The 12981-nt window shown below is 40.4% G+C and overlaps 1 long non-coding RNA gene across 2 annotated transcripts; it reads left to right on the forward strand.

Annotated features, from left to right (window-relative positions):
- Nucleotides 1-371: 371 nt before the first annotated feature.
- Nucleotides 372-6792, forward strand: LOC104860126. 2 transcript variants are annotated; one of them, XR_779590.1, is made up of 4 exons: nt 372-440; nt 2044-2213; nt 3711-3841; nt 6759-6792. It is a non-coding gene; the product is annotated as an uncharacterized LOC104860126 (long non-coding RNA). The 2 variants fall into 2 exon arrangements; XR_779591.1 differs by lacking the exons at nt 3711-3841; nt 6759-6792 and adding an exon at nt 3476-3568.
- The last annotated feature ends 6189 nt before the right edge of the window (nt 6793-12981 follow it).

Here is a 12981-nt window from a genome sequence, read left to right on the forward strand (position 1 = left end):
AAGGACCGAAGACCCAGTTGTCTTTCTATATAGGTCCCCTCATGAACTGTACCCTGTGATTTACACTGACTTTGCCACTAGGCCATGTCCTTGATCAATGGGAAAGGTGTCAGGCAAAAAAGAGCCAAAAACCAAGACCAGACCAGAACCACTACAAGCCTTTATTGTAGGGACAATCCATCAGGCTGTGTTAAATCAAAAGAGAGCAATATAGCAGAACAGAGAACTTCTTTTATAGGACTGGGTGGGGCTTATAGGAGCTGGGGTGGAGTTAAGTGAGGTAGTATTAAGGGATTGGAGGAGCCTGTGACATCACTAGGAGAGGCTTGTGACATCACTGGTTACTTGGAGATAGCAAGTATCTGGTTACTTTTTGTTGGGAGAAGAGGCATCATGGGAAGAAAGCTGTCCTTTGTAGGTGGGAGAAGCCATCTTTTTAGGTGAGAAGCAGTGCATTATGGGAAGGGGAGTAATGGCCATCTTAAGAATAGGGAAATCTAACAAAATGTTTGACCCTGCCAATTTAAAAAAGGAGGTTCATCTACTATTACAATGTGGTTTGAGTTTAATATGAAGTAGGAAATGGCAAGAAATGGACACAGGATGGCAGTTTAAATTATGGGAGTACTTTTCAGTTAAGCTGTTTCTGTTTATAACATAGAAGGTAGAGGGAAATCCATTATATTGAGGCTTGTGTAACTCTTTATCTCAGGAAAAGCCCAGAAAACTATGATATTTAGAATAGCCCCTGGGAAGAGAGAGAGATGTCTTTAATGATCCTGTCTTCAAATCCACACCTGTCTCTCAGGGGGATATGGGTCTCTCCCATCTGCTTAATGAAGAAATTTCATACAGGACTCCAGACACCTATGACCTAGTTGCTGGAAATGTTTTTTTCTGTGTTAAACAGCTGGAATTCGGAGGAGGGTTAAAAGAGAAAAGCTTGGGCCAGGGATTTACCTTAGTGGCACCATGCCTGCCTCACAAGCAAAAGGTCCTGGGTTCTATCCCCAGTACAAAGGGCAGGGGGAGAAAAGCTAGAATCATAGCTGTCACATTTGTTAGTGCTTTAAATTCACCCAAATCATCTAAGGGAAAACTGAAGGATGGTCAAGTGCAAGAAGACTGGACACACTGGGCTCACAACTTCATTGAGCCAATGCCTAGGCCCTGATTCAAGTGTGAGGCAGCCAATGTGTCTAACTCATGGCACTGGAAGGTTGACTGTCCCTGAGAGGGAGTAGGCCAGCCACAATGCTTGTTTCCTGCTCTAAAGAGGCCCAAGGGAACCTATAATGGCCTGGTCCATGGATATTACTATTTCCTGTGGGTAATCCTGAGTAACATTGGATGTCATGAGAGACACCATTCATTTACTTATTTTTGTTTTGACTTAATTCTCTGGAAAATCCTCCTCTAGATCTATAGCCATAGTTGGGTTGTAGAGACCCTTAGGTGTATATTCTTTTACTCCTGCTCTGGCATGTCACTTTGAAGTCCAAATGTTTACTCATGAGTTTCTGATTGTTCCACAGTGTTTACTCCCTTTCTAGAAAGAGATTTACCAACAAAATTGAAGTCAAATCTCAAATGCCAGCAAAGGCCAAAATGAATTTTACCTGTTGGGACTATGCCAGGTCTCCCTAACCTAATTAGTCAATAGGTGGATTCTATTGCATGCTATATCTGACTTAAGCAAATCTTTCTTCCTCTAGATATCAAAAATAGAGAAATTGGTTTGGATGTCTTGGCCCAAAGGCAAAAACAAGAATTCAGTCCACTATTTTCAAAAAGTTAGATGGAGTGGTGGCTGGATGGCCACCCTGCCTAAAAGCAATATTATCTACAGTTATGTTTAGAGAGGATGCTGAAAGACTAACTTTAAGGCAGAAACTAGAAATCCTGAATCCCTTTCAGGTCAGAGAAATTTTTGATATTAAAGGTTACTTGTGGTTAACAGGGGAATGGCTTGTCAGTGTCAAGTCATGCTCATTATTATAAAAACTTGCACTATTCTTAATCCTGCCTGTTTGATGCCTACAGAAGTTAGCCATTCTTATGAACAAGTAATCTCCCAGACTCCTATGCAAGCAGCAGGACATCAGTGACCTACCTGACCCTCCAAAACACTAAAGAAGCGTGCTTCATTGATGAAGTAGCTTTGTCTATCAAGGACACCAAAAGGCAGGTTATATATTGTCAGTTCACAACAGGTAATTAATGCCAACTTCTCCAGGCACCTCTGTTCAAAGAACGAGCTGATAGCTAATGGGGCATTGATAATGGGAAAAGGCAAGAAACTAATATGGATAACAGACTCCCAATATGTTTTTCTGGTGCTACATATTATGCAGCAAACTGGAAAGAAGCTTGCTGACTAGTAAGCAATCATCTATAAAACGCAAGCAGGAAATTCTACAACTCTTAGAGTTAGGCTATACTCCCAAGCAGGTTACTGTCTTTCATTGCAAGGGATCTCAAAGAGACATGTCTAAAGTCTCCTTGGAAAATCAAAGGCTGATAGGGTATCAAGAGCTATTCTAGCTGGGCATGGTGGTGCACGCCTGTAATCCCAGCACTTGGGAGGCTGAGGCAAGAGGATCTCTGTGAGTTCAAGACCAGCCTGGGCTACATAGTGAGTTCCAGGTCAGTCTCAACTACACAGTGAGACCCTGTGTCAAAACAAAAGAGCCATTCTACATGAATTTTTTAGAAAAATTATTTCATAATTAAAGTATGACTATAGCTGTCTAAGGCCCAATGTCACTTTGCCCTTGAGCCATCTATGGCATTTGGAGACATAACTCTATTTTGCCTCTGGTCACAAGCTGAGGCCTCAATGCCCTGTGATACTGTGACACTCAAGAATAAGATTACAACAGCTGAGGACATCTTGGCTCTTTAAGAACTAAATAGTAAGAAAAAAGAGAGAAAGTTTTCATCTGGGGGAAAGACAAATTCTTTATTAGCCTGCTATCTTGTTCCACCTACTATTGTAAGAATGCTCTCCTTACCACTCTCATCAACATAAAATCCTCAGCAACCTAAAGTCCTCATCGACATAAGATCCTCATAGGATTATTGCTGCCCCTAAGTCACATGATACTCCCTTCTATTATCGTGTGTACCCAATAAGTAGTGGCTAGCTGGGGAGTGTCTTGTCTTTGCCCACTCTGAGGCATTGATTTTCTTACCCCCATGTGCTTTGAAATTATGCAAGTCTCTATTTCCTTTCTTTCATTATAGCTTGCCATTTCCCCTTCTAGGTAGTCAGAAGATTGAAAGCCCTCTGATAATAGGGAAATAAGAAGGGCAGCCCTACAGCCTCTCAAGACCCAAACATTATTCCCAGTTCCTGAGGAACCATTCTGGTCCTTCCTCAAGGCATACAGTGACAAACTATAAAAATCCTACATGGGAAATGATCACTAGAATTTTGTTTTTTGTTTTGTTTTGTTTTGTTTTTTTCTTTCAGAATTTGTATAGGACTAAGAAGAAAGCTATTCCTGAGAACCTCTGAAAGATCTGAGGCTCTTATTCAGAAAATAAAACCCCAGTATTGCTCTGAGTACAGATAAGTAGAGTCACTATTAAAAATTAAAATATATAAGGGTACAAATAAAACTGAAAGACTTAAATATTAACATTATCTCTGGACTGAAAGATGGTAAAAGGTGTTCATGTTTACCTTCTTTATCCTGTGCTTTTAGGAAGTAGGTAAGTGAGTTGAAGAGGGAGGAGCACAACTTTGACAACTTCTAGGTCCAGGCTTCACTGTGAGTCACATGCAGGAACCTGAGACCGTAGGAAATGGAGCAGCCCTGTGTCTGGAGACATAAAGGTGACCTCACCTCATGCTTCTTGAAGCTCTAAGATGGCAGTGTGGTTGTATTTCTGGTTGGATTTTAGACAGTGTTGGTCCTACCCCTGGTGGGCTATCTGCATTCACAGCTAAGGGAAGGCAGCATACACCTTAGCCCTGAGCACTCTAATGGGCCCTCCCCTCATAGCTACCCAGCCAGCCCATGACCCTGCATGCTGCCTCTTCTGTCCCAGCCTCTTAGGGCCTTGTTTCTTCCTGATGCCACAAGCCACAGCTCTTCTTTAACTGGAGCCCACCTCTACCCTTTGCATTTCCAACAGGCCTGACAATTCCTTCTGTTTACTGGCTTATTTTCTGAACACTTGGTCAGAATGCTACTACCACATTTCAAATTCTACTCATAAAAGAAGCAACAGCTCACCATAGCTACCACTGCATCCTACCAACTGCACAAACTAAAAGTAGTCCATTCTTCACAAACCTTTATCCAGAGAGCAAAAGCAACAAACCAGAGACAAAGGAGGGAGGGTGGCCCTCTTGTCCCAGTTTGCCTGGGCCTTTCTGGTTTTAGTACAGAAAGTCCTACATCTCTGTAAATCTCTATCCTGGGAAAACCAGGCCAGTTGGTCACCTAGGAAGGAAATGAAATTCTTTGGCAGTAATAATATAAAGCACCCTCTCCGATGCCCAGAGGGCTTGGGGGTGAAATGCACAAAGGCCTGGATGTTAGGAAAATCATTCTTTTTAAAATTTTTTTTGTTGTTGTTTTTTGAGACAGGGTCTCACTATGTAGTTCAGAGTGCCCTGGAACCCACTGTGTAGCCCAGGTTGGTCTCGAACTCACAGTGATCCTCCTGCCTCAGCCTCTCAAGTGCTGGGATTACAGGTGTATGCCACCCACCATGCCCGGCTCTTTTAAAATTTTTGTTTGGAAGCTAGATGAATATTTAATGTAAACATCTGGATATTATCAAAAGCAAATAGAGCATTTCCATCACACAAAAGCATGACTTCACAGTTTCCAAGATTCAGAGACTCTTATGAGATTCATTATACTATTGTAGACCTATTCATTTTCTCATTTTGTATCCACTAATGATTAAACTGATTGTGCATTATATCTTAGTGTTAGAAATAGCTACATTTGATTTGTGTACAGACTTTGGTTTTTGTTGTAGACAGTAAATTCTATGGGTAGCACTATTTCACTTTGGTTATTAGAAGCCAAAAGCCAAATTTATATATACAAAAAATAAGAAATGCATTCTGGGCATCAACCTGCCCAGAGATTCATTTTATTTTTCTTACCTTTATATTCTTTTCTAATTTTTTTTGTATTAGTAAAAAATTCCTTGATATTTATTCATATGTTCTACAATTAATTATTCAACAAATGCCACCTGAGTGACAGGACAAAGAACAAAACCAAGCCCTTGTTCTTGTGGCACTGATGGTCTGTGATGGTCTGTTAGGTCAGGGAACATAGAGCAAAGGCACAAAGAACTAAAAGAGTGAGTTGTGAGGTTATCTGGGAGGAGATCATTCTAGACAAAAACAATAACAGTTCAAAGGCCCTGAGCCACTCAGTTCACTGCTGGCAAATTCCAGCACTTCCAAGAATGCAGTTCAGAGCCAGGCATGGTGGTACACTCCTATAACCCCAGCACTCTGGGGGAATAAGGCAGAAGGGCCACAAGTTTTATCCCAGCCTAGACAACTTAGTGAGACTCTGTTTCAAAGTAAGAAATAAAGAGGACCAGGGATGTAGTTCAGAGCAATGACCCTAGATTCCATCCCCAGTACCACAGAAAAAAAGGAGGAAAAGGAGGAGAAGGACTAGAGGAAGAGGGGATGAGAAGGAGGAGAGTAGGAGGCAGAAGAGGAAAAAGAGGGAAAGTAACAGGGAGAAATGCTAGGACCTGTGGTTAGAAAGATAGGGGAGGTCTTGGGCTTTTACCTAGAAGCAGAAAGACCAGAGAGCAGGTATAGAGGCCCAGCTAGGAGGTACAGGCATTCAGGTCAGAATAGAGGAGCTGTAGGCACATTGGAAGGCAAGACCAGCAGCAGGTACTTAGAGTTCAAGGTGGGTAGTGGGAGGAGAGAGAGTGATGTGACTCTGGGGACTGGAGTGGCATCGAGGAAAGAAGTGAAACCTAATGTAATGGCCTTGGTCCTGTCTGTTGGGAGGAGAAATGGAAATGCTGGTTAAAGGTCAGACCTCTGAGCTCAAATCTCTGCCTGCCATTTCCTAAAATATGGCTTCAGGTACTTTCTTCGAACACAAATCAGCAATAATATCAGCATCTTCAGGATTACAGCAAATAGTGGTCATGTTATCATGAAATGGGTTGATATAGACCAAGCTCTTGTGTACAATGAACAAAGAATTGCCAAGTACACACCTACTAGCAAGTGGAAAGCAGCTTCATTTATTGAAGATTGCAGGAAGTTGTGCTTAGGGAAAGTCCAGGCCAACAAAAGATAAGGCACAGACACACACACACACACACACAAAAGAAAAAAGAAAAAAGATAAGTCACAGACAGAAAAAGGTGCCGGGTGACAGTAAACTAAAGCACTGCACACAGAAACAGCAGTAGCAGCTAGGATAAATCAGTCTCCCGGAATTTAAAGGATGTCATGCACCCCAACCCAGGTGCCTTCTCCTGAGTCTCTGGGTGTGACTGACAGGCATGACTGACAGGGTACAGTTTCACCCTAGAGGCTCTCAGCACACATGCTGTCCCAGAACTCACTCTGACTTTAATTACATGTGTGCTATGTGGCACATATTTATGAGCCTGTAGTGAAGTGGGAGTGGGTGAAGGTGACTGAAGGTCAGGCTAGGGGATCCAACACACATGTGCTCTAGGCAAGAGCCTAGAGAATCAGAGATCTCTTGAGTTCTTATTATTTTGTTTTCTACCTCTCCTAGTGAAGCATATAGAAAGAGAAAGAAAGAAAGAAGAAAAAGAAAGAAAGAAAGAAAGAAAGAAAGAAAGAAAGAAAGAAAGAAAGAAAGAAAGAAAGAAAGAAAGAAAGAAAGGAAATCTCTCCCCAACCTTAAGCAGTTCCCCCTCAGACTTGCTCCCTCCCTATGGCTGCTGTTAACTTTGTTCCTGTAAGATTTTATGACCCCTGCTTCTGTAAGAGCCTCTTTTTCCCCACCAAGAAATGCTAAGTTGCACAACAGTCACTACTTGATTAACTGCCTTTCTCCTGCTTCTGGAAGTCCACTTGTCCACCCACCAGTTTTGCACCACTAGGTATACCAACCCCTTCAACCACACATATAGAACTAGAGCTCCTTTCTTTGTTCAGGGCTCAGCCTTTGAATATGAGTCTGCTGGGCCAGTGTGCACCTAAATAAATCTTCCTGTTTCACTCATTGGTCTCTTTGACCTCTTACATTTTGCAATTTTAAGACAATGGAAGCAGGAATAACCACACAGTGCTATTTAGAATTAAATGGGTGGTGGAAGTGACTCCTTCAACTCCATTGTTTCTAACTATACTAGTCACACACACACACACACACACACACACACACAAACATACATAAAATTAAATAGTAAGGAAATTAAAATATAATGGTTATTAAGGGGTAATGCATGTTTTAATAATGGGGATATGGTAGTGATGCACTCAAATGAAGAAGAGAGGCTGTGTAAAACCCCATTGTCCTACAATAATGACGGTTCCTTGCAGACTTCCAGCCCACCTATTGGAAATCCTGAGTCAGGAAATGGGACTAAGCTTCCAGATGCCCTCTAGGTAAAAGACACTGATCAAGATGTGCCACTGCCTGCCTTACAAGCACAAGGACCTGAGTTCAATTCCCAGTACAAAAAAAAAAAAAAAAAAAAAAAAGAAAAGATGCGGCACCATCTCACATCTCCCTCCCAGGTCACATGACTTGTGTTGCTGTTGATGACTTCCCAACAAATGAGTTCTGTTTCTGACCTCAAGGTTTAAGATTTCAGGTTACACCAAGTATAGATGTACATGCCAAGGAGGGACAAGCAAGGTGACCAAGGATTAGAGGGCCAGAGGGATCCTTAAGCCAATGATGAGCACCAGGAATGGCTTGTGTCCTCTGAATGGCTTTAGGCAGGAGCAGAGCTCTGTCATAGCTCTCCCTATGCAAAGCACCCTGATACCACATTCACATCACACACTTTGAGGACCAGTCTTCTCTGCAAGGACATTGAGGGTGAATCTCCCCTTCTTCTGCCCTCTGATTCAGGCACCTACTTTATTAATCATCAAATACTAAAAATTAAAAGTGGACACCATCTCACTACAGCAATTGGGTCACACTGAAATTTTATTTCACAGAATTACCTCTAAAATCTTCCATGACGAGGCAATGACAAATTATCCAGGAATCAAAGGGGTGGGGCAAAGTAATAGATGTGATTGCAATTACCCAACCTTTCCCATATCTGTCCCTAAGAATAGCTCAAATTTTCATTAGTCAGAGCACAGCACATCAGCTCAATAGCCAAGTCATGAAAGGGGCAGGGAAGGCATCGGCTTCAGACATGGCCAGAACCCTCTGCTCTCACTTCCTTTCATGGCTCCTTAGTTTGTTACATTTCCTTCCTGTCACTTCCCACATGGTTCATGGCTTGTGTCGTCACAACACCCTGACACTGAGAAAAACAGGCTTCTCTCCCCAGCTCCCATTTGAAAACTCACAGACTGATTGCCCTGGCTTGGGTCATATACTGATCCTCTTGTCAAGAACATCAAGTTACATTTCCAGACTACAAGGAAAAGGACCAGGCAACCAAAAGCAACAGGCATCCACCTCCATAGTAGCTCACGGCTACACATCTGCTGCTCCCCAAAAATGTTCTCCCAAAAATGCACTTTCTGGCTACCATGGCCACAAAAGCTTAAAATATGGTCTGATAAATATCCAAGATTGCTTTGTCTATGTTCCACTCTACAGACTCATGAGTCCTTTCTCAGACCGGCATAAATTTATGCAATCAAATCATTTTATGAGATACTATGTCTAGAATCTGAATTTTAATCTAAGCAAAATGGTTTCAGGTTATGATAGAGTAACTAAAAGTCATTGCTGTCAACCATTCTGCTAGTCAAGTTCCCTTCTATAATCCTAGATTTATCCAGGGAGCACCTGCACCGTGATGGCAAATGTAATGGTGATATGTATTCCCATCACTGACTTTCTTGAACCCAGAACACCAGCTTCCAAAACTGATGGCAGAGGAGGAAGATGTAAGATGTTGGTATAGCAGCTTCATTGCATTCCAAGAGGACATTGACTAGGTGAAGAGAAGCCTGAGAATTCTCACTGTCACCTTCCAATTTGGAGTGCACTTGACATAGGCAGTGATTGTATAGTCTGGGGAAACTGCCAAAAACAAAATCATAGCCAACTTCAACTTGCCACCTCAGTAAGACAGTGAATCACTGAGGTGATATAGTGAAAGAGGCAGAGAGCAGCAAGAACAGTCACCAGGCCTTAGAGCCAAGGTGGGAAGAAGGGCATATGGAGGTGAAAGATGGAACACATACACACACACACACACACACACACACACACACACACACACACTCCTGCATGTGGAGAGGATGTTGCAATGGTCTAATTAACAACATTTCTGGTTAGCATCATGTCCATACTCTGGGCAAGGCTATCCACAAACTCTGCCATATTCTCCTTCCCACTTTTTACCCTGAAGCCACAGAGAGGCTGTGAATAGATCAATGAAAGAAAATCAAGAGACCAGAAATAAACCTTCAATTTTTTATCTTTATTACCTTGATTGGTACATTTTAGGTATACAGTTACATTCATCATTGGAATCTTGTACCTTTACCTGACTTATCTTGATTCTTATTTTTCCCCATTTCCTATCCCTCCCATCACACCCTCCACCCTTCCCTGTTTTCAAAGACATTGTTTCCATGTTTTTCTTTTTCACATATTTTTTCTTGTCTCTCTTTACCTTTCCTCTACCCCTCCCACTTTCTCTACACTTTTAGACCTTTCTTTTTCCAATTACACAATATCAATTATATATCTTGATCCTTATCTACACTTTTAGTTTGGTATACCAGAGAAACTATTTGGTATTTACACGTGTGACATTAATTTCACATAAGAGTATGTTCATCCACCTAGCTATAAATATCTCTAGTTTCACATTCTTTATGGCAGAGTAGTACCCCATTTTATTTAAAACACACACACACACACACACACACACACACACACACACATCTTCTTTATCCAGTCTCCAGTTGATGAGAAATTGGGCTATTTTCAAATTTTAGCTATTACAAACTGTACCGCTATAAACATAGGTGAGTATATATTGCTGTGGTATGACTCTTTTAATTCTTTTAGGAATATACCCAGCAGAGGAATAGATGGGTCAAAGTGGACTTCTAATTCTAGTTGTGTGAAGTATCTCCATATTGATTTTCACAGTAGTTGCACCAGTCTGCACTCCTACCAACAATGAAGAATGGTTCCTATCTCCCCACAACCCTTCCAGCATTTGTTAATGATTGATTTCTTGATAGCAGCCATTGTTAGTGGGGTGAGATGGAATCTCAGTGTTGTTTTCATCTGCACATCTCAAATGGCCAACGAGGTTGAATATCTTTTCATATCGTTATTTGCTGCTTTCACTTCTTTGTCTGAGAAATTTCTGTTCATTTCATATGCCCATATTTGAATTGGGTCTTTATGTTTGAGGGTCTGAATTTTTTGAGTTCTTTATATATTATTCTAGGTAGCAGAGCTTTGTCTGAGGATCAGCTGGTAAAATTTTTCCCACATTGTGGGTTGTCTCTTAGCTTTGCTTGTGATCTCTCTGGCAGTGCAGAAGCTTTTTAAAAAGGTGAGATCCCAGTTGCTGATTCTTTTTGCTAGTTCCTGTACTACTGAGGATTTGTTCATAAAGTCTTTTCTTATGCTATTGTCTTTGAGAGTTCTTTCTAACTTATCTACCAGCAAGTTTAGTGTTTCTGTTTTAATATTTATATCTTTAATCCACTTCGATTTTAGTTTAGTGCATGGTGAAAGATACAGGTCTAGTTTTAATCTTTGACAGGTTGAAATCTAGTTTTTCCAACACCATTTATTAAAGAGGCTATCTGTCCCTCCACTGAGGATAGTTAGCTCCTTTGTCAAAGATGAGGTAGCTGAGTATGTCAGGAGTTGTTTCTGCATCTTCTAAACTGTTCCACTGATCCTCAGGTCTGTTTCTTTGCCAGTACCATGCTATTTTTATCACAGTGGCTTTGTAGTATAGTTTCAAATTGGAGGTTATGATACCCCCTGCCATGTCCATGTTGCCTAGAATTGCTTTTGCTATTCTAGGTCTCTTCTGATCCAAATGAATTTTTGGATTGTTTTCTCTAGTTCTGTGAAATATACTGTTGGGATTTCAATAGGGATTGCATTGAATCTTTATAGCAGTTTTGGAAGTATGGTCATTTTCACTATATTGGTTCTTCCTACCCAGGAACAAGGGATGTCTTTCCATTTTCTTATATCCTCTTTGATCTCTTTTTTCAGAGTATTGTAGTTCTTAATGTGGAGATCTTTTGCTTCTTTTGTTAGATTGATTCCTAGATAGTTCTTCTTCCTTTTTTTTATGCTATTGTGAAAGGTATTGTTTCCCCAATTTCACTCTCAGTGAGTCTGTTATTTGTGTTCAAGAAAGCTATTGATTTCTAAGTGTTTACCTTGTATCTAGCTACTTTACGGAATCTGTCAACTAAGTCTAGAAGTCTTTTGGCAGAGTTATTTGGGTCTTCTATGTAGAGTATCATATCATCAGCAAATAATGACAACTTAACTTCTTCTTTTCCTATCATTATTGCTTTTGTTTCTTTCTCTTGTCTAGTTGCTGTGGCTGTTTCCAAAACCATAATGAACAAAAGTGGTGACAGTGGACCCTCTTGTCTTGTTCTTGATTTTAGTTTGAACGTTTTCAGTTTTTGACCATTTAATATGATGTTGGCTGTTGGTTTTTCTTAGCCTTTATCAAATTAAGATAAAGACCATCTATTCCAATTTTCAGGGTTTTTATCATGAATGGGTATTGAATTTTGTCAGATGCTTTTTCTGCATCTATTGAGATGATCAGATGGTTTTTGTCCTTGGCTCTGTTAATATACTGTGTTACATTTATTGATTTACATACATCGAACCATCCTTGCATCCCTGGAATAAATCTGACTTGGTCAGGGTCTATGATCTTCTTGATGATCCACTGTATTCTCTTTTCCAGTATCTTACTGATGATTTTATATCTATGTTTGTTAGGGAGATTGACCTGTAATTCTCTTTTTTGGTTGGGTCTTTCCCTGGTTTTAGAACCAAAGTAAAACTTGCTTTCAAGAATGAATTTGGGAGCATTGCTTCCCTTTCCATTTCATTGAAAAGTTTAAAGAGTAGTGTCAATAGTTCTTCTCTAAATGTCTTGTCAAATTCAGCTGTGAAGCCATCAGGACCTGGGCTTTTCTTTGTTGGTAATTTTTTTTTTTTTTTTTTTTTTTTTGTACCCAAGATTGAACTCAGGTCCTTGTGCTTGCGAAGCAGGTGGTGGAACCACTGAGCTAAATCCCCAGCCCATTGATAAATTATTGATTACATTTTCAATTTCACTGATTGCAATTGGGGTGCTTAGAATTTTTATATCTTCTTCTTTCAACTTTGGTGATTCACGTGTATCTAGAAATCTGTCCATTTCTTCTGTGTTCTCCATTTTATTAGAGTACAGGTTCTCAATGTAAGTATTGATGATCCTCTGGATTTCTGCTGGTTCTGTTGTGACTTTATCATTTCCATTCCTAATTGCATGAATTTGAACCTTTTGCTTTCCCTTTTTTTTGATAAGGTTGGCTAAGTGTTGTCAATTTTGTTTATTCTTTCAAAAACCAACTCAATCCATTGATTTTTTTTGTATTGTTCTTTTATTCTCTAATGCATTGATTTCTGTTCTGATCTTCATAATTTCCTCCCTTGTATGAGCTTTGGGTTTCTCTTGCTCTTCTTTTTCTAGGAGCTTAAGATTCACCAATAGGTTGTTTATTTGAGCTCACTCTGTTTTCCTAGTATAGGTATTCACTGCTATGAATTTCTCACATAAAACTGCTTTCATTGT

Source organism: Fukomys damarensis, unplaced genomic scaffold (genome assembly GCF_012274545.1).
Source record: "Fukomys damarensis isolate Sample0158 unplaced genomic scaffold, DMR_v1.0_HiC HiC_scaffold_7, whole genome shotgun sequence".
NCBI lineage: Eukaryota > Metazoa > Chordata > Mammalia > Rodentia > Bathyergidae > Fukomys > Fukomys damarensis.